This window comes from Alligator sinensis, unplaced genomic scaffold (assembly GCF_000455745.1).
Source record: "Alligator sinensis unplaced genomic scaffold, ASM45574v1 scaffold185_1, whole genome shotgun sequence".
In the NCBI taxonomy this organism is placed as follows: domain Eukaryota; kingdom Metazoa; phylum Chordata; order Crocodylia; family Alligatoridae; genus Alligator; species Alligator sinensis.
Window position 1 is genome coordinate 509,630 of NW_005842649.1, and position 22,567 is coordinate 532,196.

At 35.5% G+C, this 22,567-nt stretch overlaps 1 protein-coding gene across 12 annotated transcripts in view; it reads left to right on the plus strand.

Moving 5' to 3' along the window:
• NFIB (nuclear factor I B) overlaps positions 1-22,567 on the plus strand; it is a 257,933-nt gene that overhangs the window by 12,685 nt on the left and 222,681 nt on the right. The window lies entirely within an intron of this gene.

Genomic DNA, 22,567 nt, shown 5'->3' on the forward strand with positions numbered 1-22,567 from the left:
CATCTTCTGTGGTTTGTACATAGAATGTGGGTATATGTATGTGTGTGTGTGTGTGTGTGTGTGTATAAATCAGCATGGATACATATACACAGATACACGTACTCCTAAAAATATATGTAAATGACACATGCATATGACATACGTGCTGCCTTTTCTTTCAAAAGAAACTAGAAGCATACTTTACTGCCTTTGAAGTTGTCATTTTTATCAAAAAGTGCTGTATGTTTTTCCCAGTAAGTGCTATAGAAAATATTACCCTGATTTTCATAGGTTTATTTTCAGCATCATTAATGATATATGCATGTATGTACATTTGCACAGAAACATACATAACATACATGTTTACACTCATCTTTTAACTGCTCACGCTCAATGATTTGTGTTGATAGTGATGACTCTACTTTTGTTCCGAAGACGAAATATAAACTTCCTTACCATTGTAAAAATAAAACATTAAAAAGGTTTTAGCAAATAGAATCTGTAGAGTTCCAGAAAAAAAATTAACTATATATTTAGAATTACACCATGCAATATTTTCCTTATTTCCATTTTTATAGCTGCTGTTTGACTGCATGGTTTTACATTGGGTGGTTGTATTGTATTTTTCAAAGATCCGTCATAATGCAACATTTTCCCAAATTTTCCATTAAGATTCTAATTTTATGGTAACTGGTGCACATTATTTTCTTAAGGAGTTGTTTAAATATGGGAAGTTTGAGGCCCACTTAAGAAACAGTGGTTAAACTTCTGTTACAAAATAAAAAGAAAATAGCTGCTGATAATATTCTGGAACTTATATATGCCTATATTCATTTACAGGTCTTAATCATTAATGGATCCAATAAAAACTTATTTTCATAGTTTCAATACTCAGCAAACTCATACTTTAATTTTTTTCTGTACTCTCTTGTAATTGTATCATCCTTTAGAAATCTTTTATATTAATGACTTATATTCAGTAACATTTATTTTTTAGCCACAAATCCAAATTGGGTAAAGTCTGAATTGTCACAGATGGTGGGCCATTTCATAACTTGGCCTGGTGGTAGGTAGAAATGGCCTGCAGAAAGGCAGATGGCAGACTGTTATCTGATGGCCTGTATATAACTAGGGGATTTAACTGATAAATTAATTGAATAGATTTTATTAGTAACAAAAAGGTAAAACGGCACATCTTCAGCTGACTGTAGATTTCACATAGTACATATATGCATTAATCCCAGTGAAGAATACATACATCGCATACTTTTTATTTACAATGAACTTCTGTTTTAGAATTCATAATTATTTCTGCAAATTGTGTCTTATAATTATTGCACTCAATTAAAGCCTATTAAATATGGCCAATCTCCTGGATTATTCAAAGTGAAAATAAAATTATTTTTTTCTGCTTGTATTTATTAGTTTACTTTCCAGTAGTGGACAGTCTATACGTTTAGTTATTTTGCACTGACTTTAAGTAGCTGCAAAATCTGGTAAAGGTGATCTAGGAAAAGATGGATCACCTTGATTGGGTGATCAGACTTTATTGGGGTACTTTAAAGCAAAATATCTTATTCTATTTTTAATTCTAAAACTTCTTTATGCAGAAACCTTTAAATGATAGTATGAAAATACCAATTGTAAGACATAGCTTATTGACTTAATTAGTATATTATACCAGTTTAGGAAATCTTCTAAAAGTCAAAACTACAAGGAAAAGCAACATAGTTCAAGCAGCTCTTGAACCAAACAAAATTGGTATACCCACATATTTTTTCAGCTGGAAAGCTATTAAGTCAAAATGGGAAATAAGGTCTATGGAGCTTTTCTGGTTTAAATAAATTGAGAATACGGGGTATTTTAAGATTTGTCATATGACAAAATATGCTGCATAAAATAAGCATGCACCAGTGCTATGGCATTAATATTTCCAAATAACATCAAATAACTAAGAAAATATATTGGAAGTTAAAGTTGTTTAATTTTTTTATATCAAGTCACCATTGCTAGACTGTTGTTTATGGTAAATTGCTTCTAATTTTTATTTCTCTGACTGCTTTGCAGTAAATCTTCTGTTAACATCTGGTGGCTCTCTAGTTGAAGAAGTTATATAACGTTATCCTAGTATTTTTCTTTCAAACTTTGAATCTTTCTTTCTATCAAGAGCATGTTAATGATGGTGTTTTTTGTAGTGCAATTGATTAAGGATGCCAGGTTTTGTAAAAGATACACATGAAGTCAATCAAACTGCCGTGTCTTGCACATAATGACTTTCTTTTTATTCCTCTTTTAGTATATAAATATCTACTAAACAGTGGCATATAATAAATTAAGCACAAATATACTAACAATTCTTGAAGTAAATATAAAAAAAGAATGTGTAATGAATAAGGAGGGAAAACAGTGGTTTTTGTTGAATTTTTTTTTTAATTAACTAGGAAAAACATGAGGAAGAATAGTTCGAGTGCCAATGATGGTTGCCAGTGGCACCAGGATTGGCATCAGACCTTCTTTGTTTAGCCTCGGATGCCTGTGATTTGTTGGTTGGCATCCGCATTGCAGTGCGCAATAATGTTACAATATATTGACAATTTCCAGATCTAGAAATGTCAATACTCCTTTTCGTTATTTCTAAAAGGTTTTTCTACTTCCATGGTTCTTCTGAAGGAAGAAATAAAGACCGGGCTATCAAGTTTTGTCATTGACCAACTTCATCTGGTTCTCCATTTCATTTCTTTCTTTCTCTCTCTCTCCTTCTCCCTCACTCTTCCTCCCTCCCTCCCTCTCTCTGTCTCTCTCTCCCTTCCTCTCTCTCTCTCTCACCTCCCCCCTCAAAATTCAGTCTTTTTTTTCTCTCTCCTGTCTTATCTTACATCCTAAAAAAGATGAGGATGCTAATAAGTTAGAAATGGTTTGACATGGCTTGAAATGTCATTGTCTTTAGTGATCTGGGGGAAGAAACTGCAAAGTTCATATTATGTTTGATAATTGGGTCATTAAAATGTTTTAATATTAATATAATCTTTAAAAACAGTTTTCTTTAGTGTTCTCCTTGTTCTTTATATCTGCTTTTTTCCTATTAAAAATAAACTAAAAAATGTCATGATCATCACTTGTATCAAGAAAACTATTTTTTTGTCACATATCAGGCAGCATGTATCATTTGGTATGAACTGCATCCCAGTCCATAAAATCATTTGGTAGTATTTGATTCAATCAGTGCAGCGCTTATGCTGTGTTCTGTTGCTACAAGAACCGCCATTTTGTTTGTCAAGTGCCAGGAGAGGAGAAAAAAAAGGCAGACAATGTGCTTGATGCCAATAATGGTTGCCAGTGGCACCGAGGTTGGCATCAGACCCTCTTTGTCTAGTTGCTGAATGCCTTTGATTCGTTGGTTGGCATCCGCATTGCAGTGGGCACATTGGAAAGTTTTTGACAATCACTGAATGAAAGCTGCTGTACTTGTTTGCTGCAGTAGAACCTTTTTGATAATATAAATACATTCTTCTTATAGATGTTTTACTTAGTCCTAAAGCAACTGATTTTATAAAATTTTGATCTTTTGTTTTATTCCTAAAACATAAAGCGTCTACAGCTGTATGTCTCCTTTATAGAATTATTAATCCCCATGTGTTTTTTCAGTATACATAAAATGTAAACCTTACATTTCAATATTCCAAAGCATGCTGAATAAAGCACATTGGGCCTGGAGAAATGTTTTTGGAAGTCTAAATGACTGAAATAATGGTAAATGCATTAAGCATTTTTAGATTATTTTTTAAAATATGTGTCTCTGTTTCCATTTCTCACATCAGTCATGTTACCCACCACATAGACATGAATGTGGTGTAAAAGTGATAAAACTAGTTGGCTATTGCTCCATCTGTTAATATGAATACACAGTTCAGAGGAGATTCTATAAGCTTATTTGAGAGCAGCAAAAAAGATACAGTTCTGCTTAGTCTGATATACTTCAGACCCTCCTGAATTTCAAAGTTCTGAAGCCATCAAGATGCTGTTCCAGTGGCATGATTGTGTTACCAGGAAATCAACAAAAAGGTTAAATCATTTCTGTTGAAGTTTCCTAGATAGTTAGCATTAATATTGCTTTCCGGTTAACCACCATTATCTCGTTAATTAATAAGAAGGATCAGCAGTTCTACCCAAAGGGCTGCACAGAAGGAAGTCTGGCCTACGTGAGTCCCTGAATCGCCAGACTGTGTCCTGTCTGTTTGGGAAGAAAAAATAGAAGGGGGGTGGGGAGAGAGTGGGCTGGGCTTTTTTGTAAAGTAGGTAATGGGGAACTTTGTGTGCTAAGATTCATCTCTTGTATGCTAGGAAGTTTACAGATCTCAAGAGATAGCCAACATATAACACTTGTTATCTTCAAGTTGTATAACTTCAGCAGTCTACAGTTTAAACTTATTTAGGCTTACTGATTTTTTGGACTGCGTTTTTTGCTGTTATTAAGCACATTTTCAGATATTCCCAACAGGAACACCAGAGTCTGTGAATGGCAACTGAATTGATCTGAAAATGTATTTAGCCTTGCTTAAAGTTAACAATCGTGGTTACTTTTTTAAGTGTCATCTCTATTACATGTGGGATCTTATAGTAATCCATATGTATTGGCTTGCTACAAACAGGATAGCTTCATTCAAAAAGAAATTACAATAATTCTTTTTCTAAGCATGTGGCACTTCTGACTGTTGTAAGAATTAACTTTTGAAATCTTAATGGCCTACTGTCTATTTGGTTTTCTTTTCTAAAATTTTTTGGGGAGCTGATATTCTAAATTAATTTTGTCTGGTCACTCCTAAATTCATACTTTCCGTACAGATTATTAAACCTATTGAATTTGTGCGTTTTATATTCTTTTTAGAAATATCAAAGTGGCAATTTTATGTACTTAAAATGTATGCAAAATGATTTAGGATGACTAGATACTTTATTAGGTAGAAAATTTTATTCATCACTGTATGACTAGATAAGCTGAGTGATTCATGTAATACTGCGATTCATATGCCATGAGTACATCCTAGATGACAAAAGTTTATGCTTACTGTGTACATGGATGCAAACACTGGGACCAAGATCAGTCTATCGAATTTCTAACTGTCTCAGCACCCAGTAAGTTGTAGGTTTGGGCCATTAGGAAATAACTGATATGAGAAAATTTAATTCGGTATTCTACCCATTTTGTAGAAGGGTACATTAAGGCACAAAGGTGAAGTGACTTGCCTGAGTTCACACAAAATAAGTCAGTAGCTGAAATGGGAAGAGCACCAAATAGGTCTAACTTGCCATTCATCAATCCAGGTGCCTCTACAGAAGCTTGACTGATACGTACTGAAATGGCTAACCAGCTTCCTGTGTTACTACCGGTCTCAGTTTTATAAACAGCCAGTATAAGAGCAGAATTAATTTGATATTTTTATCAGTTGTGATTTAAAATATTTAAAAGATAATATAACAATCTGCTACCTAACGATAATTTTTTTCTAAAACATCATATTGTTTTGATGAATTTTAGTGTATTTCTGCATGAAGAGAGCACAATGTTTGAAATTTTTGTGCAGATTCGAAAGATTGCTATTCAGTTCTTTTGTGAGAAGACTCATGGGACCTTGTACTGAAAAGAACAGGCGTGGAATGGGTTAACAATTTAAAAAAATGGAGGTTAATTTGATTTGAAAATAGAGATAGTAATGCTTTAAATTGGTTTTAAAAAATATTGTAGGCCAGACAGTGCATGAATTTAATGTTTAAAAGGGCCATCCACTATTCCTGATTTTGCATGTGTGTATGTCTACAACAGTAATCCTCAATTTTTAGACCCAAGGGACCTCACATTGGACTCAAGGCATACCTTGTTGTTAGGCTTAAGGAACCCCTTAGAAAATGCCAACTCTTAGATTTTATTTGGGTTTTTTTTACTACAGAAAAATAATAGAATAATTCTTTTGTTGCAAAGAACTCAGAAAGACAGGTCAGAATATTTTTGACACTGTGGATTTCTTTTTGAAATCACTTGTTTTAAATCACTGTTAGGTGTGAATCATGTTTGCACATCTAACAGTGATAACAATATTTGGCACCCCATGGCACTCTTGAAATGATCTCAAGACACTTCCGGGTGCCATGGCACTGGTCTATGCTGATAATTTGAAGGATGTAAGTGAGGAATCCAAAATGGATAGTAATTTTTCTTTTCTTTTCACTTCCTTTCGAAGTCAGGATAGTTGGTGGTGTGATTGGAGTAGGAGCAGGGGAGGAGGAACTTTGCATATTTAATTCTAATGTTCTTGGCATAGATAAAGATATGCATTTCAAGACAAGTTTTGCTGATTCTAGGCTGATTTCTCATACTTGTTACAGCAATAAAGTAACTTGCTCAGGGTTAAGCAACAGAACGCCTTTTAAATAAAGGGGAGTTTTGTGGTTAAATTCTGTGCCACTCTTTGAAAATCAGGGCGTAATGTTAAATTTAGGATATCACAACCATTTTTATGGCAACAGGTTATAAAGTAAAACAAAACAAAGTAGGATTATTGCATCATGGTAGGATCAAGCAAAAATACTCAGATCTGGGAAGAAAAGCTCTCCTTTTAAAATATAGTGAACTGGATATGTAAAAACCCTCCCGCAAAAAACAACACCCCCCCAACTTTTTTCCTTAACAAAATTCTGCATGTTGAATCCCTTAAAATTATTGTAAGGCCTTTGTTAAAAAAATTAAACACTTCTGTTATCCCACTTTGTATTTTGAATTGTTGCTAATTGATGCATTTTAAAGGAACCTACAGTTTCTGGACTAATGGATGGAAACTGGGCAGTCCACATGGTTTTTCATGGCAAAAAGAGTTTCACGTTTTTTTCCCCATCCCCCTCTCTGTCTGTGTTGGAGAAGTAATTTTAGAAATCTCAAGGACTAGTGGTTATGCTATCGGAAACTTTGGTTCTTACAGCAGCACGTGAGAGTGCCAAGCATAACGCTTCAAGAGGCTTTCTAAAGGATTATATTCCTTTCTTACTGTCAAAGTGGTATGTTGTTTCATAGTGATCTCTTGGATTGATGAACTTAAAATAGCCAGTCAAGGTCTAGTACTACCTTAATTGAATAAATAAGCCTGTTGCTTACATTTTGGAATGGAGAAGAAATCACTTAACTCGGGAGATACTTTTCAGATGCTAAGTGAATGTGTAAATAAGAAAAAGACCTGTGTGATTTAGCCAGGGTTTGTTTGACATTAACAAGATGTCACTTTTTTATGTGAAGGTTTCATAGTTTTACTCTTTTTAACACCCATAGAACTTGTAGAAACAATTGCTAATAAATTGGTTAATAAAGGCAAAACAGTGCTAAATTTGAATTAGAGGTTTACATGGTTCATAAGATAGTAAATGAGAAACAAATCTTGTAGCATTAGCTTGGTGAAAGGTAAAAGCTTGGTGAAAGGTAAAAGTTAATTAAGAGTTAATTTAAGGAAGTGTTTGTATTGCACTGTCTGTGCATTGTAAGCACTGTATAGGACTAAGTTTCAGTCTTCCAGCAAGGTCCTTCTTAGTTTTTTTTCTCACCATTTTAATTATATATTTTTTTCAAAACAAATGGCTTTTGGACTGAATTTTCCAAGCGTGCAGTAATCACAAGTGTACCCCCCACCCCCCACCCTCATACACACTTAAAAAAAAAGTTTGAGCTGAATTTAGTCAGTTTTGGATTACATATGATCAGGAAAGGAAAATTACTCAAGTGTAGCTTAATGCAAAAATAGTTGGAGTTATGAATTTCAAACTCAACTTGATATATTTCTTGGCCTAATTGACGAAGGAATGGCTATGGAAATTTAGCAATGATTCTGAGGGTCATGAACATTTCAAAATCAACATGAGCTTATCTTGTGTGTTCTACCTCCTCCTAGCATGCTATCAAAATTGGCTTAAATGCTGGGCATATGCATACTAAATTACTTTTCCCAATAACTAATTAAGGTCTTAGTGAAGAACTGCCCTTTATGTAGCACATCACATAAAATCTTAGCTAAAGATAATTTGGCCTTATGCATTAAAACTTCCTATAGTTCAGAGCTCCATTATACATCTTAATGGCAAAGATGCCTTCAGCTCAAAAACAGAAACGTACTCTTGTGGCTCTGAAAGTCTTCTTCATTGCTTACGGTAACTTATCTAAAGAAAAATTACTGCAAGGGGTCTTTACAGTATTCCTCCCCCCCCCCCCCCCCCCCCCCAAACAAAATTTTCATTTTCAGTAATATTATCTAACCAGTGGGAAATTAAATATCAAAATTAACTATAGTACTATGCGAGACTTGGGGAATTGCATGCAAGTTAGGAAATTCAGAAAGGTAAGGTAAAAAAGAAAACTATGGCACTAGTAATTTCCATATGATTTCTACATATGCGACAATTTTTTTAATAATGTAGTTTCTGAATTTCTTGATGGTGTATGTGACATCTCAAACTTAATGTTAAATTAACATAATCAATTTATGTGTTTGGTTTTTCTCGTGGGAAGGAATTTAAATAAATGAGAGGGTAAGATTGGCTATTTTTACTGAGTACAGTATTTCAGTTTGTTCTTTAGCTGGGCATTTGAAAGCATTCCCCCAGAACTGTTTCCATGAGAAAATCTAATATTGAAGATCTTAATTGTTCTGATTCATTTATTATTTGAGTCCCGCTCAAAATATACATACCATCTAGTATAGTAGTTACACATTTTTAAATTTAAAACTGTAGTTGAAAAGGTATACAAAAATAAAATATTCAGGGACTAATTTGAAAAAAAAGAGTCTTGTTTTTGTAAACAACAGCAAACAAAAATACCCAGATGATTTTCAATTTAATTTTCTGATCACAATAATTACTGAGAGGTTATAAAGTAATTGCTATTCAAATCAAAGAAAGGCATGTTGTAGGTATGTTGTAGGTAAGAAAAAGTGTTTATAGTAGTATATTACTTTTTTTTTTTATTAAAGCCATTGAAAATGATGTAGATGTAGATATATGTAGATGTATTGAAGGAATGCCTGTACCCCAGGATCTCTGATTTAAAAGTGTGAAAAAGTCTCTTGGTCAGGACATCTTGTATTTTATTATTCTGACATCTGCAGTTTCTGGATGGATTACCTTAAATTTGTTATGCTATGTTAAAAGCCTTGTTTTACGAGGCTAGCCTCAGCTCCTGGCCTTAGTGTCAGGAACCCTGCTACGTGATGCAACATGTCTTGTTAGGTTTAATTGACCAAAGCTGATTTGTTAAAACAATTCATTTGTGCTGTAACTTACGCCCAGGCTGAGTTGCTACCTGAATTTCTTGACCTTGACTTGTCTGGGTCATGAAATGGCTACGAACTGCTTGACCTTTCCATTGTTTAGCAATGTCACTATTTCCTCTGATTCTTTTGCGGTAATAGCTGACAAGAAGGCCTCAGCCCTAACTTTACACCCCAGTGGGTTTCAAGGCGTCCCTCTGGAGTTGCTGTGTCTTCTGTTTGATATGGTCTGGCTGTAGTCATCGTCATCTTTTGTCCGCTGACAGTGATGGGGACAAATTGGCAGCCCTCCTTAGTGGAAGAGGTGGCAAAAGGATTTCTAGTTGTTAGAGAGAGGCCACATTCTCTTTTGCATTATAATAACACACTATGTTTTTAGTGCAGTGTCATTATATTTTTCAAAGGTAAATAACATACTTCTTTATCAGTCAGATATTATTATTTTATTTCATGAACTTTGGATCTTTCTCTCATTTCCATTTTGAAAATACCTTAGATCGAAAATGCCAAATGTGGCACTTTTCGTTTTTAATGTGTCCAGAAGAATTTATTTAAATTAAATAAAGGGGCAATTGTTATTAGTGTCACAAATAGTTAAGTAACTGATTTCAGAGTTTTTCTAAAACTGGCTTCTTAGCTAGCGTTATTCTCTCCAGGGATAACTGTTATCTCTACAGATGAAGAATTTACATACTGTATTTTGTGCAATATCTTATTAAAGAGGAAAGAGAGGTACAGTGTTTTTTTTTTTGAAACTCTTTCCTTTTGGTAATAGAGGGTTTACATGATTAAAAGGCCTGTGAATTACCCTTGTCTTGAGAGACAGTCATTGGCCTAATACTACAGTAGACTGCCTACTATGCATATAGTGTGTTCTGATCTCAAGTTGTGTGCTTCTCTTAATAGTCTATTCTTTAGCTATTATAACTTTTTTTTTGAGGTGGGTGTTACATAGAATAATTTACTCTGGGATGTATCACCCCATCAGTTTTAGGAAGAAGTTCTTGAAATCAATGAATTGCTCTGTTTAAAAATAGCTAACATGGAATGGCCTCGCTGATTTTTCACACATCATAAGGAAACGATCACTGGACATTCAAGTACTGTTACACTAAATCTGTAATCCAGTGCTATTCAGATTGGTTATTAATGTAGGTCTTGACTTGAAATTCTTATGCACATGAGTAAAATCTTTTTTCTTTTACAGTTACACTGACTGATTTGATGCCATATTATTCCATTTATCTTTAAATTCCATTTGATTTTTGTGTTTTGTGAAAGGCAAGGATGATTTCTTAAGTCTGTCTGCCTAAATGGTTCAGCCCAGAGGTTAGGCCATGCTAGAGAAGGATTGGTCCAAGCCAGGAGGCGTCTGAAGCTAGGGGTCAGAGATGAGGCACAGGCTAGGGCTCTGAAGTTAGGAGTTAAAGGTAAAAAATAAAGACAAATGTAGCAGCTGCTCAGGAGTATGAGAACTGAGCAGCCTGTGGTCAGTTGCCACAGGTATGTTTAAATAGAAGGGTGCTGCCCTTCCAGCCAGTTAAGCAACACATAAGGATAGTTGGCCTAACATACCCCATTGAGCCTATTAGGGCAGCCAGGGTGCACATGCAACATTGCATAGAGTGCACATGCAACATTCTGTGCAATTGTAAATGACCAGACAGGTATTTTTTATTTACTCTGGGTTTGAAACTTTATTAATCAAGAACTAACCATCCAGGGTCATTCGCTAATTCCTGTGAAAAAGGGTGCATATACTGTCACTAACTCAACTCAACTCTTGGTCCTTGAATAGTTATGCCAGTGTTATGATACCAATGTCAAATATAGTGTGATGGCTAAGGCGCTAGTTTGGAACCCTGGAGACCTTGATTTAACTTCTTATTTTTCAGTGGACTTCTGAGTGGCTTAGGCACTCTGGGTGTTATCTCCATTTAACAGATGGGGAACTAGTTCTTGTTTCACCTCAGCTTCTTAGGGGAGGAAAATATTTTGAAGCACTCAGATATTTGGGTGATAGCGCTATATAAACATGGATTAATGGTAAACATGTTTCTAGTCACTAACTCTTTTTGCCGCGAGTCAAATCCTCATGCTGTTGCTGAGCCCCAAGAAGGGTTTTCTGTTGTGTAGAGGTGTCACACACCCAGCATATGCACCTCCTATCCCTGCCTTCCGCTCCCCTGCCCCCAGCTCCAGTGCTGTCTTCAGGATGGGAGCGGGGAGAAGGCAGGGGAGGGAGACACAGAGACAAACAGAATAATGAAGGTGCTCTGCTTTGGAGCACTTTCATCTGAACCCTCATTAAATGTGGGTTAATTTGTCATGTGATCCAGCACTTTTAAAGCATTCTGCAGCCATGCACTTCTGTCAGGGCACAGCTGTAGAGCGCTTTTAGGGGGCTGAGTGCACGGCATGTATCATTTCTGTCACTGCCCTATATCATCAAAGATGAAAGAAACCAATGACATTGGCAGTTAAATATTATGTTCGTATAGATGGATGGACACAGAGTGCCAGTACAACTTGTTACAATTTACTGATGGCTTGGATAGATCTTGTTTGTAAGGCAGTTATGAGGCCACTTATTCTTTAGGATTATTTAATATTGGGTCTGACTTGATGTCTTTTATTTATTCTTTTAATTTTTGTAAAGGGTCATTAGTTGTTCTGAAGCCCATGTTAAGTCGAAACCATCCAAAATATTTAATTAGTAACTTGAGCTGTTTAGAATTTATTGTGCCCTTCACCTTTCCCTCCTTCCATCACGGTCTTCCTTATTCCTCCCCAACAACATTATTTCAGGCTAGCTAATGAGCCAGCTATAACATCATCATGTAGAAAGTTGATATGCCTGTTTCTAAGTGTAAAATTATTTTAACTTCTGATACATTAGAAAAACAAAGGAGAAAAATAAAGCTTGCCCCCTCATTTTGTCCTAAGGCAGTATTTAAAGATAAAAATACTGATTCCATTCCATTTGCTGTTAAGAAAGGGTTAACATTAGAAGTTATTCTATTGTTTGCCTGTTAGTTAAAGAATAACTTGGCTGAGCAGAAAGTAGAATTGGAAAATTGATTGGGCTGTCTGGATTCAGACACATAATTTAAAGTAATCTATACCATGTTTTGTTTTTTCACGTATGCCTCCAGAGGTAAGTTCATTGTCTCCAGTTCTGTGATGTATATGGATTTATGTTAAAAAAAGTCATAGACTTTTTTGATTTTTATTACATTTTAGGGGAAAAAAAAAGTTTAAGAATGTAATTATTGGTACTGGCTTAACTGAAATGGAAATCTTCAAAAAAGGACATGGAGACTACACTGTTAACTCTGGGCAAAAAGGACTTTGACTATAACTAGAAATTACCTAATTCTAGAGTGGTATTCATGAATGTGGCATGTTTGCAGAATTGAGGGCTTTATTGTTTGAGGGTCCTTCTTGGTTTCTCACATGATCTTTTCACTGTATTACTGTTATAACCTGAATGTTCTGTGACATGTATTGCAGTTATCATGCAATGATCTGTTCTATTTACAGGCTCCAAATAAAGGAAAAGCTGCTTATAGTAATATGAGGATCACTGGTCTTTCAGTAATTAAATAGACTTGTTATACTACATTAATCCTTTTTGGAACATTTGGAATGGCTTCTTAGCACTAACAAACACAGCATTAGGGCCTACAAATAATCTGTTGTTTGTCCTCCAACATTTGTGTAATATAAAACATGTGCACTGAAAATCATATTCTAGGTTTAAGATCAAGACCACTGTAGAGGCAAACATTATCATATTAGACTTTTACTACAATGAAAGTCCAATAACATGCAGAATGAAGAGACTGGTTACGATCACATGATTAAATGAAAAACTGTTAATTGCAGCCATGGTAATGGTGTTTGTGGCTACCCAGTTCTAAGTAGAGCACAATGATACTGAGTTTGTGTTCCCATTCATTCCCTTCCTGAGGTTTGGCAGAAATAATAAACCAACAAATGTCAACTTAAACTTCCTCTCTGAGCTTGGCTGTTCTGTAGTTGCTCCCCTGGACACTGAAGTTCTCATTCTGTTTTGCCCAAAAAAGACATACTTGTCCTCCTTTACATCCTGATTGGGGCTAAATGTTGTCTCTGCTTTCCTGTAGCCCTGCAGGACTCTGCAGGAATTACCCTGAATTATAGTTCAGTGGTGTAGCCCTTCTAGGCTGACTCAAAAGAAGACCTTACATTCTTGATACACTGAGTTTTTCTCTTGCTGCAAAGGTACAAAGTGTTATTTACCTAACTATTATGTAGCAAGGTTCAACCTTGTCAAAATGTAAGCCTTATTAATGGTAACTTGGACTTGCTGGAATATATCACAGAAGGATGAATATTAATATACAGCTTACTTATATCTCATGATGGATCTATTGAGGCTATATACAGACATGTTATTCAAGTCCATAAAAAAGCATGTCCACAATTCTGTGTGTGTGTGTGACTTCAACTTCCCTTTGCATTGATACCCACCAGTATGAGACAACCAGATCTTGCAAATGAGATTACTGAATAGTAATAGTTATGGACAATATTTGGAAAACACTGATTAGTGACAGTTTTATTACAGCAAACGTATGCATGAAGTCCCCAGCTTTCATTGTAACGTACTGAAAACAGATGTCAAAGTATCCCAAACAGAATTGAATGGTTATTCTACATATTGCATGTAAAACAGAAACAAACCTTTTAGAATTTTGTTATTTAATCTCGTTAAAAGGTCTGGAAAATACACGCATTAGAGTAAATCCATTGTACACTCCCTTTGACTTCCATTTTTTGCTTTATTGGTAAACGCAATAATAAATTGTAATTTATTATAATTATCCTCACACATTGCATCTCTTTCCCCTGTTTTGTGTTTCTTTATATTTTGAGGTACTTGGGGGCACAGCTCTGTGTACTTTGGCTCAGGGACTGTGGGAGTGAAAATTAAGCTTTATGCCACTTTTCCATTGTTACCCCCTTACCTTGCTGTATGTTGTTTGGCCATGTTATAGATTGTTGTTGCATTTCCTTTTAAATATCAAATGAGGCCTGGAGCATATTTGATTAGACTAAAGGCTTCCAATGTTTGCTTTAGGGATTTTTGTTAAACAAAGAACAAAGTAGTACTGAACAAAACTTAAGAACCACATTTTTTGTTTAATATTTCAGTTCTTCAAACCAGTGCCAAGGCCGAACGCAAACTGAATTTTTCTGACTAAACTAATATAATGAAAATAGAGGTTTTATAAATTTTAGAAGTGTGGATAACTTTATACAATACTGCAGGAAGAAAATATATTTTTTCTCCCTCCTAAAATCTCTCTCTGTGACTGTAAAAATTGTGGCATGATATGAATTTTACTTTTATATGTAATAGCACAATATTAATTACTTAGTAGGAAACGCAAGCAGGGAAAATTATTCCTTAATATCAGTAATGTTTTGATGGCTTGGGTTGCCCAGTTGACATTAGAAAAATACAGAATTATTGTTTCTTAAAGCAGATATATCCATCAAAATATGTTTAGGACACAATGATAAGAAGGATTTGGTAGACGAGCCAGCCCATGTTATTTCTTGAGTCTGTGATATATTTTTGAATGTTTTGCCCTGTCCATTTTAAATATTTCAAGTGATGCCTCTTTCACATTTTTTAAACTAATTTATCTGAAACCCTGTATTAAAGTGCAGTTCAAACCTAGTGGAGCTAAGGTCTTTGTGGTATGCATTTGGAATGACATACAAATGTTAGCGTGAAACATAGCTTGCCAAACTATATCCTTTTATGCCAGCTCTGAAGCGTGAAGTTCACACATTTTTTAAAATATATATTAGCACAGAAAGTTTCATTTAACTGAATGTGTTGTTCAAGTCATAACTTTTTGTAGGCCCACGTTTTTGTTAAAGAACTCTTACAGGGAGTAAACTTGCTTCTTCCAAACTGTACTTAATTAATTAACATTGAATTGTGTAAGCTTTTATGTAATATATTTTCTAGTCAGTGAAGCATATTTTCTAGTTTTTTTGTTTTTCAGATTTAGAATACCATCTTTATAAATAGTGCATAATAGCCCTATGATTAAGAGACAATTATAAAAAGGGTCTGTTATAGTCTTCTGTATGGCAGAGTGCTCTATAACAATATAGGAATTTAATAAAGAAGTCCTTGGATTCTTTTTTAAGTTACAGAGTTTGTAAGTGATCCTTGGTAAATAGAACAGAAATGGCAATATGGATTGATTTTCTTGTTGAAAATATTTGTTTTTTCTTCTTTGTTAATAGCAGTGGTACTGCAGCATGACGCAGGGAGTTTTGGAAAATAGCTAGCTCAAAACAATATGAAATACCTACAGAATTGCTACACGTTCTTTGTCCTGATGGCACTTTTGTGTACTTGATTTTTTTTTTTTTTTACTTTTAAAATGCTTTCCTCTTCTCTGTTGTTTTGGGAGAGATCTGTGGGAACAACAGGAGAAAGAAGCTATGCCCAAAATGCTGTAGTTAGACAATAAAAAATAGAAAAATCACTAATCTCTGTTCATTGTAATAATTTTAGGTTTCACTTATGCATATGAAAAATATTTATGCAGCAGTGTTGCTTTTAAGTTGATAGTGTAGAGAGAGTTGGTGGCAGGATTTTGTGGTAGTTAGCCACTTTTGTAGTGAAGTGTAATAAAAGATATGTTGGCTTTTGTGTAATGTAACTGTCTTTAACATCGCTGTATTACATGCCACACACTGAATTGTCTTATCCTGTTTTGCAGTGTTTCAGTGAATAGTTATTAATTATTTGAATTTATGGTTTGTAATACCAGAGTGCTTACAAGCCTTAGTCATGGACCAAAACCCTATTGTGCAGGGTGGTATGACTTCAATCACTAATTTTAATCATGGTTTATGATAGCAGACTGGAACCTTGATTTAAATTTTGTTTATCATTTGCATTTGGTAGCTGTTTGAATAAAGAAAAGTTGATTCCGATTTATTGGTAACTATTGAAATGTTGATTGGCAACGAAATATTGTCCTTACATTAAATTTTATTATATATATATATATATATATATATATATATATACTATGAAGGTGCATTATCGATGCTCATTTAATATATTATATTGAGTAATACACATTTATTCAGATTCTTAATTGTTATATTTTTGTTAGAAGTTGAAGAATGATGCATTTCTTATTTACTAGATAATGGTGACGTGCAAAGCACTGTTTGGGTAGATATTTTCAAATTGAATTTAAAGTGAACAAAACCAGCATGTTTTTATCCCTTTCAATAAAATGACAGTAAATGTTCCAGATACATGATAGAAAGCTAATTGATTTATTAAACAAATTATTTTATCTGTGCAGTTAATGAATTGAACTTACTGTTTCTAGTCAGCATATCTTTAAAGACTGTAGACTTAGTACATCTTGTCTGTTCCTGTCTCATTTTTGTGTTTACATCTGAAGCTTTCTGCTTTTTCAGTTCATGTTTGGTTTAACTTTGAATGATGTAATCTTTGAACTGAATTAGGTGACTAAACTGAGACTCTATATGCACGTTCAGATGCTCTGGGAGAATTCTCCCAGGTTTGTTGTCCTGGTAGAAAAAATTACCCAGAGATGCGTGAACAGACATTCAAATGCTGAACCCCTCAAGAGCAAGAGATTAGAGTGCTGACTCAGTACAGCCAGAGGGGCCCTGTGCACACATTTCAACATGCTCTGCAGGCTTCCTGAGTCTGCCTAGAGACAGAGTAGCAGCAATGCAGGAGGTGTGAGGACAGGAGCAAAGCACCCTAGGATGCTGAAGGCCTGTTCTGTGACTTTTCTCAGAAGATAATGTGTACAGTCATTTGCTCCCCCAGGATAAACTCTCCCAGGAGTAATTTAACTCTGGTTGTTTCCAGGCTATTTTTGCTCTGGGAGAAAACTCCTGTATACTTGTGGCCTCTCCTGGGAGAGCAACAACTTTCCTAGAAGAAACTGAATGTCTGTACATGGCTTGAAATAATTTAAAAAAACCCCAAAACCTTTATCCGATCAGAAGAGGATACTTTTTTTAGAAGATGGTTTAGCACTTCCATAGAATTTCGTTTGCTGCTCAGTGAGTGATTTCTACCAGCTTTTTGATGTTACCTTCTTTAAAACGTTGACAGCAAACATGTACTGGTGGAATACTGTTAAATTTAAATAACAGAGGTCTTAATATAGATTGTCATAATTTCAAACTAATATTTAAATCGTGTTTTTTAAAAGAAATATGCATTTAATTTAAAAATACAAGCCTACTTTATGCACCTTGTTGATTAATGTAAAACTATGAGCTTGATTCCACCTCAGTTCTGTTGGGAGTAGGGGTAAGAGCAGTAATAAGTAATAAGAGATTCCTATACAGTTGTTACATATCTCTTTCTGGGCTCCTCTGATTCTCTACTTTTAAAATCTTTTTGCCTCCTATTCACAAATATAGACAAGTTTTCAGCGTTCTACAGTTTTCAAACTGCAGAGATTTGACAAGCTAAAGATTGACTGGGTGCTGGGACCAACTGTTACCCTTCACTGGCAGCCACTCTTCACTCCCAAATAAAGAGAATCTGGGGAGAGAAATGATGTGGAGTATAAAGCCTTGGGTTTTGCAGAACAATAGGTTTAGAAACAGAACTTTTCCTCAGGTGGGAACTGGCTGGAGGAGGAGGCTACATCTCTTGGCCGCCTTTGAGGTGGCCAGTACTAAGTTGACTGATGATTGTCTTCTGGAGATATAAAGTTTGGAAAGCTCAGGTTGTACATGTACATATGATATGCATACAGTCTTTATCATTGGATGACAGATACACAGAGTCTAATACATTTTTTCATTTGCATGACCATAACTCTAGAGCAAGATCCTATAGTCCAGTGTTTAGCAATAAGTTGTAAACTAAAGGAAAATCTGAATTAGTCAGTGTTAAATAACCTAATCTTAGCCATTGGTGCACAATTCAGATGTAGCATTGGTCACGTCACCTAATTTGCTAAACTTTTCATGTTAAAATTTAAAATCTTACGACATGAAAATCAAGGTTGGTAAATAAATATTGATTAAAATGTATTTTCAATTTAAATGACGGTTTATTTACATACTAGTTCATTGTCTTGTTTCTTAATTGTTAGCTAAATTTCAGATTTTATATACTGATTTCTCTCTAGGAAGTTTCACACTTATAAATGGTCATTAATACTTAAAAAGACAAATCCTGTACCTCATTACCATCCTTACTATAGGAAAAACAGTACCACTTGATGAGCAGATGGGTTGAACTTCAAGTCAAGAAGCTGAAATGCTTTCTAGGGCAGGCAGTTGTCTCCCATGAGGATTTGAAATCAATTGGAATTAGGCTGTGATGGTGCCTGACTTCCATAGATTAATGGTGGTTAGGCATCTTTGAGGATCTTGGCCTAAACCAAGGAAATGTTTTAAAAAAGCTCACTTTTGGACCTTAGATATGTGGTTTGGAATCTCCCTTAGGCTCCTGTTGGCCCAGGTGTATACAAAATGTTCACAATAATTTTGTTAATGCAGGGGTGTCAAACTCAAATCAGCTGGTTGGCCTGATCCAGATTGAAGAGGTGTGTGATGTAAATTATTTTTCAGCATTAGTACTGAAATGTGTGATTCTGAAATTCTCAAGGGTGTGAGATTCTCTTATACCATTGTACAACATAAACCTAATAGAGAAAATTTATCTTAAAATCGGAGTGAAGAAGACAGATTAAGCAACTAAAATAGCTAGATATCAAGTAGCAATGTAAAAAACAGGTCTCACAAAGAACGGGCTCAGTTATAAGCTTGATTAAAAATCCATATTAAAGGTTTTAAAGGAAAGAGAAATGCAAAATCTGTTGGTCCCTCCTCCCCCCCACCCCAGCAAAATTCAAATCTAAAGGCCCAGTTCTACAAAAATCCTATTCAGTATATGCAAAGCTCCCTTTTAGTAAAAATTCTAGGGAAGCAATGTTTATGTTCTAGTTTTATTTTTAATAATAATAATTTATGGTTAATTTAATAGTCATGTAACAATCCAGGTCACACATCTGATGTTTTCAGTCATTGGAGGTTAAGCATCTAATCTCAGTGACAAATAGACCCTTATAGGGAGTAAAATAGTAAGCTAAGACTGTTTAAGATAACACCTTTGGAGCCTGTGGAATTCCAGAATCTACTATATGTTGCAGCGATTCATTTTAGGTCTATAACATCTTTTATTTTGCTGTTTGAATTTAATTTTTAATTAATTTTTAAAATTCTCTATCATATTTCAAGAAAGCAAGCTTTTGTTGCTTTTCCCTCTTTAACTGTTGACTGCAAGTATTCTGTAAAAGCAGATATCTGAGTTTATTAATCTCCCAGGCCATTTTTTGTTAAAGAGCCCAAGTTGCAAATTGTTTTTGCAGAGAAAGAGAAAGAAAGAGGCAAAACAACACTGTTCTTTTTTTCTGGATGCTTGATTTAATGACTAAATACGTGATTTTGCAATTTTTGCTTTTAAAATGACTGTAAGTGTCTTACTTCCAAGTAGCAAGAGCAAAATGAAAATATTACATATCTTAATAGTTCAGTAAATTGGTTTTGCTAAATAAAATTAATATATGAATAAACATTGTTTAGTGTTTTATTTGTTAAATAGTGGTCTTAGTCCTCTCTAAAAATGGTTTAAAGAAGGAATAAGCTCTGACCCCCAATTCTAAATCATTTATTTTACTGAATCTTAAACAGGTATTTTAAAGGTTAAAAATAAATAGTTTTATACTGATATTGGGTGAGTAGAAATGTAAATGTTTTACATGTAAGCAAAAAAATTTTTTGGCTTGTTGCAAATTAGTCCAGGCATAAGTGACGATAGATTACTTAGTTCACTGCTTATAATTGCTGTGGTTAATTTTCCTTCTTAGTGTGGTGGGTTTTTTTAAATTTTTTTACCTATAATGTCAAAACACAATTATTTGGAGTGGGTACATTCACTACATTCACTAATAGCAGTTTATCTCTGCATGGTTTACACACAAAGTTAAAAGCCAAGAACTATAATTACATCCATGTTTCTAACTTAGCAGCAAGCTAGGAAAGTGGAACTTAAGTATGCCATGGATGCAGTGCATCTAGTGGGAATTACAGGGTAAAATCATTGCTGTGAATTCTTTTGGTTTTACAATAATTGTTACTTAAATTTGGTTTGGGGAGTTCTTACCACTGTCTGTTGTGTTTATGTGACCACATGAAGAACAGTTAAGTTCTGAGTTACTCAACCTTTTTCTTCTTATTGTATTTATTCACTCGTTCTCCTTTCACTTTCTTTGACTCAGCAAAACTCTAAAATAACAGATAATAATTCTGTAGGAGGCTGGCATTCTTGCTCTGAAGGTCTGATGCAGTTTTTATATTGGCTCTGTGTGTGTGTTTGTGTGTGTGTATAGTTATGGCAAGCACATTGAACTTTTCAGTTGTCTATTTTTGCAGTTGTCAAGTATTTGGCTTGCTTTTTAATGTTCCTAAAAACAGGTTCAAGTTAAATAGCAGCATATAGGTTTAAAAACAAATCTATCCAGACAGTCATGTGACAGGCTTCCTGTGGCAGTGATCGTCTTGATATTTTGATTAAATCCTATTGCAGAGGTTCAGGTTGAGGTATAATGAATCATATTTGGCAGTTAAGTGTAAACTTTTCTATGAGAAGTGGAGTGATGGTTTGTTTGCTGCTGTTCTTCATTTTTTTTCACCGGCTTAATAAATCATGGGTTTGTTTAAAAACATTCTTTTAGTAACGCAAGCTCAAACTCAGATGCAGACTCTGAAAGAAACTTAGTTAATTTGCTGAAAGACAAAGATGCAGAAGAGAATAGCTGAAAATCACTTACTACTCCGTGTACTGCCGTAATAGTTAGAGCTGCACAGACACACCGCAAAAGAGAGTCTCAGCTCTGAAGAGCTTGCAATTTAAATTGACATAACTGACCATCTGGGAAAAAATAAAGGCAAAGAAGGTGGAGGGATTTTTTTAAGCCATGCCAAAGATCTGTCACACAACTAGGAGTAAAAAATCCTGATTCTCATTCCAGGCCTAGTCAATTGGTTTGCATTGCTACATTTTTGACTTAAGGTATGACTGACCCTTATGCTAAACACTGCACTTGTTTGTTTCTTTGGGATTCTGTATGTTCATTTTGCCTTTCTCTTACATGATGCTATCCTTTTGCCTCACCAGCTTTTATGACACAGGTACGGCATAACTATGATTAATCGGGTTTCTAAACCCAACTGTAAATTGCTTTGTAGATAAGAGCATAACACTATACTAAAACTAAAAAATAAGTCCTGATTGTGCTTATCTACATGCTTGGGTGTGGTTACCACTAGTTATATTTAAACACAGTTATACCTTGCATAGTTGTAATCACAGTGTGGAAACGTGCTTACTGGAAGGTGTTTATTTATTCATTGGAAAAATGGTGGTTTACCATGGTTTAAATGTAGGTGCAACAAGACCAATTTATAATGAAGTCTGGATTATTATATAGCAGTGGTGCTCAACCTTTTACCCTGTGGGCTGGATTGGCAGTCCCTGGTCTGACTGTGGGCTGGATGGTGGTTCCAATCCAGTGCCCAGAACCTGGCCCCTCAGGGGCGGTAGGGGGTTTCACCTGGCCCCACAGTGGGGAGGGATGGATGTGACCCAGTCCCATGGGAGGGGGAAGGGGCCTCAACCCACCCCATCAGGGAAAAGTCGGGGTGGTGGTGGCCTGGACCCACAGTGGAGAAGGAGACATGGCCTGGTCCTGGGCTGCCCCAGGAAAAGGGAGCATGGCCCAGCCCCAGTGGGAAAAAGGGTTATGGCCTGGCCCTTAGTCCAGCCCTGTTTGGAGGGGAAGGGTGTGTCGCCCAGCTTCATGGGGTGGGGGGAAGGGGTTTGGCTTGGCCTCAACCTACCCTGCAAAAAAATGGGGCATAGCCTGGCTCCCACTGGACACACAGGACTTGAGGTTTGGGATTTGGGCAGGGGGGAGGATGGCCATGTTAATGGCCACTGTTCCCACACCACCTAACTTTCTGACCTGTGGAGAGCCCCATGGGCCAGATGCTATGGCTCTGCAGGTTGAATTTGGCCCATGGGCTGGAGGTTGAGCACCTCTGTTTTATAGTATTGCTGATAGGACCAAACCATCCCATGGCTCAAGATCTTGGTTCTTATGTTGAAGATGTGTTAGGCCAATGGGAAAGAG